The 4,919-nt window shown below is 33.4% G+C and overlaps 1 pseudogene; it reads right to left on the bottom strand.

Moving 5' to 3' along the window:
- Positions 1-3,092: 3,092 nt before the first annotated feature.
- LOC150037292 (uncharacterized) lies at positions 3,093-3,828 on the bottom strand (annotated as a pseudogene).
- Positions 3,829-4,919: the final 1,091 nt, after the last annotated feature.

The following is a 4,919-nucleotide window of genomic DNA, read 5'->3' as shown; positions in this document are numbered from 1 at the left end:
TTTCATTTGTCATTTTTTAAAATTTTATTTTAATAATATATAGTTAATTAACTGAGATCTAATACACAACTGGGCAATGAAGCCTTGGTATATTGTGACTTATGGGCCCTTCAACATGAAATGGTGTTTAAAAAACTGAAAGAAACAGAGAAAGAAGGAGAAGAGAGAAAGCTTGATGGAGAAGATGATGATGAAAACAAAAATGGATGGGAGGAAAAGAGAGAGAAATTGGAAAGTAGAAATATGATTTTTTTTTTCTGGTTTTTTATTATTATTTTATTCCAATTTAATAGTTAAGGACTACTTTTAAGCCTTATTCAGACTACATGGATTAAACTTAAACATTTAAAAATACAGGCACTAAAATAGAATAATTATAAAAAAATATATCGACCAAAATAATATTTTAACCTAAATATACTCACATTTTCACTATGAAATAAATAAAACTATTTGACATGCTTGTTGTACCCAATAATTTTTATTCACAAATCTCACAACATAAATATAAATATATTTTTGCATATAAAAAATATAAATATTTGATTTCAAAATGTATATGCATTCAAACAAATATATGCTTATGTCCATTGATTTTAAACCACCAAATTTACCTCAAATGAAAGAAACCTGAATAATGAAAAAAAAAATATTGAAGGTAGGTTTGGATTCACTAAAGGAAATTTTTATTTAATCTATTTTGATAAAAAAAAAAAAAAAGTTAAAATATATTCTGTAATTGTTTTTAAAATCAATTTTGAGTAATTGTCAAACACTTTCAAAAAAATTTCAGAATGACTTATTTTCAAAATTAAACACTTTAAAAGTCAAACCAAACACATTCATTGTTATCAAATTAAAGTGAAATTGCATCTTCGGTTGGAGAGGGGATTGATGCTATCTTGTTAGTTGCCAATAGAAGGTTCCAAAGCTCCTGTGGAAGATCACTAATTTACTAATATTTTATGTTATTATTCGTCAACGATGTTGTTTACATACTAAGAAATATCTTCGAACATTATCGTATTTTCGTGTGAGTCTAATTTGAACTCAATTTTATGTTATTAAAAAGAAATGAATAGAATATTTGTTCATTTGTTTTCTTATATACGTGTCAGAGACCTAATCAAATTATAATTTATCTATCAAACTTTCACAATATCTATATATGTCTCTATACTTTAAAATGTACTACCGATCTTCAAACTTTAAATTTTTGGGTCCACTAAATAATGTAAATTCTAAGTTGTTCATACTAGATTTTTGAAGTTTAACATACATGTCAACATGTTCATAAATTTACAAATGCATGAAAGATTATTTTCAAGAGTTTGTCTAATAAACCCATTGTATCTAAAAACTAAAGGACATAATGAGTCATTATTTATTGAACAAAAAACCATAATTCATATGAGTTACCAACATCGAGAGAATACATCTAATGACAAACAAAGGAGAGGATCAGTTTGAAATTACTATAGGTACCACTACAAGAAATTTGACTTCTCCCGACGTCACATTTCGTCGGAAAAGTGTGAAAAATTCGTCGGGAGTTTGGTCGGGAGAAATCCGTCAGGAGATCCTCTCTTGATGCACTTTAAAACGGTGTCGTGAGTTATGGGGGAACTCCTGACGCACTTGTAGGACGTCGGGAGTTCCAAGAACTGCCGACGCCTATGCGTCGAGAGTTCCCCCATAAAACAGTGTCGAGAGTTTCCCATAACCCCCGATGCCGTTTGTACGTCAGGAGTTTCCCCATAACCCCCGACGTCGTTTGTGCGTTGGGAGTTCCCCCATAACTCCTGACGTTGTTTTAAAGTGCGTCGGGAGATTCTATATGCGTGGTGAGTATTAAAATTTAAAATTTGATCTGAAAACATGTAAAACATATTAAATCAAATAAAGATTCACATAATTAAAAAACGAAAATGAAGTCCATATTATAACAAGTAAATAAAAAATTACAATATCCAAACGAAGTCGATACTAGAATTTCATAAACTTTCATATCACAAATACATAAAAGAAATAAAATCAAAACAATATCTAGAACACGTCTCGAACACAGCATCTTCAACAATTGTCCCAACTCATCTCCGAACAACATTCTACAATAAAACAAAAATATTGAAATGTTATATCGATAAACATCCACAACACGTTCAAACTTCAATAAGGGTGGTAATGAAACTCTACCCACCCCCCATGACAAACATGTAACCTCTCGAATATCAACAACACACAAAACGCCTCAAGAATGACCAACACATATAAAACTCAAATTTGTCCCCAAAATGGTTTATCTCACCCCACCCCCTCCCACCACAACACATTAAACTTTGTAAACATTCATAAATATACAAAATAGCCAAGTTCAAGGACAAGACGGGTGTAATGAAACTCTACCCACCCCCCACAACAAATATGGAACCTCCCGAACATAAAAAACACACAAAACGAGTAAACAATGACCAACACATATCAAACTCAAATAAATCCCCAAAATGGTTTATCTCAATCCCCCACCACAACATATTAAACTTCGTAAACATTCATAAATACACAAAATAGCCAAGTTTAAGAATAAGATGGGTGTAATGAAACTCTACCCACCCCCCACGACAAACATGGAACCTCCCGAACATAAAAAACATATAAAACGAGTAAACAAGGACCAATACACATAAAACTCAAATTTGTCCCCAAAATGGTTTAACCCAATCTCAACCCCCCCCCCTCACAACACATTAAACATTGTAAACATTCATAAATACACAAGATAGCCAACAAAAAACACATCAAAATCCAGTTGTTTGGCTGCCACAACTGCAGGATAGCCAACAATTCTTTAATTATCATAAAGCTACTTAAGACATAGCTACTTTGCTACCATAACTACAGGATAGCAACATATTAGACAACTAAATAATGTAGTAATCATACCTAATTTGATAGGTCTCTTCTATGTGATCGTATCATGTCTTCAATCATTTTTTTCATTTCTTCCATTTGTCTTGCATGATCCTCTTGTATTTTTTTCTGAATGTCTTCAAGTTCCTTAATCCTCGACTAAGACTGTTGGAAATTGGCTCTCAATTCCTCCATTTCCGCCCCGTTCCTTGAGTAGATAACGAGCTTGATGAGATGCTACTCCTTCTTGACTTAGGCTTAGGGCCCCAACCTAAGCCTTTTGAATATCCGGATCGTCTACCTAAAACCGTCTCACAGATTTCATCCCCTGTTAGTGGTTGAGAACCTTCTAGAGTGGGGCTAGATTGTAATTCCAACATTTGATGCTAGACATAATTAAATGGGTAAGAACGAGCGACTAAAGTTAAAAGTAAAAAAAAAACACGATAGCAAAGCAAAAAATGTTACATGTGCATTTTCAGCTGCCTCGTTCACAAACTTCCCACCTTTAGAGTGTGTTTCCCTAAATAGGTCAACATGTCCTATTTCTCAACCCTTCTTTGCCTGCAACTCTGCCTGACTTTACAGGAATGACTTCGATCCACCTACGTTATCGAACGATAATTTTTCTCTATTCTTCATGTTCGTCACAGACATTTCCTACATTTGAAGAAAAAAAATATGTCAGTAGTGTGATGTATTAGTAAATGCAGCAAATGGTACACGCCATAAATATTTTATCTGAAACGCTTCACTCTCGAAGTGGTCACACAAAAAGTACCAATCTTCTGGCCTATTTTTAAGCCAACTAGGCAAATTGGCACGTGTTTGCTGAGGATCTCCACATTTTCTATAATGTCTGTGCAAATCTGCTCTAAATTTTTTGAAGGAGTTTTGCATTTGATGTTCTATAAAACGGTTAAGTCGTTGACTGGACAGATCAAGTTCGAAATGAGCCTACAAAAGAGGGAGGGAAGAATTAGGAAGATGATGTTCATGATTGTAAAAGAATAAAGTTATAATTACTTATCAATAATTGACTATTAGCCAATTCTATGAACTCGTTTAGAACCTTAGCAAAAGTATGACAACGTACTGAAAATGCAGATCTCACGGCGTCGTCGATCGCATTACTAAATCGTACCGAATGTGAGATATCGGTTTTGTCTCCCCCTCATTTATCACGATTGTAATTCTTCCATGTTTTTTGACGTATTTTTCCAACTGAATGTTCCGCGAATGCTCTCGTTTCTTCCAGTGGATGCTGAGCTACTATCTGAAGAATAAAAAATTTAAAATAGTTTATGATGTATTTCAGTTAACAGAATATATTTCAAAATATACTAACCTGAAGTATCACCCACAAAAGATACCGTGTTGCCTAGATATATCTCCTGTAATTCTTTATCAGCCTTCTGTTGCCTATTAGAAGTTGACATCGTATCTATACAAACACAAAAAAGAGAAAACAATATTAAATTAACAATAAATACGTGTAAGCTAGAGAAAAAGAGAATTGAGTAGATACATCATTACTCATCATCGTAATCTAATTCAAATTATTCATCAGCACTTGAACTGTTATTGGGAGATAATTGTTCTTCATCATCATCGTTTATGAAGTCATGATCGCCATGTACAATAATTGGTCTTTCCACAACTGTAGGATCAACGTCAACTCTGCATAAAGTAACCTCCTCAATGGTTTCATCCACTCCGACGCCATCAACAATTTCTAGTAAATCTAGTTGTGCATTTTCAACATCATCCACTTTCGATACATCCCATATTCGTTTATTTTAGACTACTTGAACAACTTTCCAATTGCTACCATGTTTGATGTCATCAATGTAAAAGACTTGTTGTTCTTGGATAACAAAAATGAAAGGCTCATCGACATACCAAAAGTGTGATGTATTGATCGATTTGTATCCTAAATCCACATGTGTCCTATTACTTTTGTTGTTATCTGTGTCAAACCATCTACCTTCAACAAGAAAACGCGTCTT

This window comes from Benincasa hispida, chromosome 3 (assembly GCF_027475165.1).
Source record: "Benincasa hispida cultivar pf3 chromosome 3, pf3_genome.v1.1, whole genome shotgun sequence".
Classification (NCBI taxonomy): Eukaryota; Viridiplantae; Streptophyta; class Magnoliopsida; order Cucurbitales; family Cucurbitaceae; genus Benincasa; species Benincasa hispida.
Note: the sequence above shows the minus strand (reverse complement) of the source record. Positions and strands in the feature narration are given on the sequence as shown.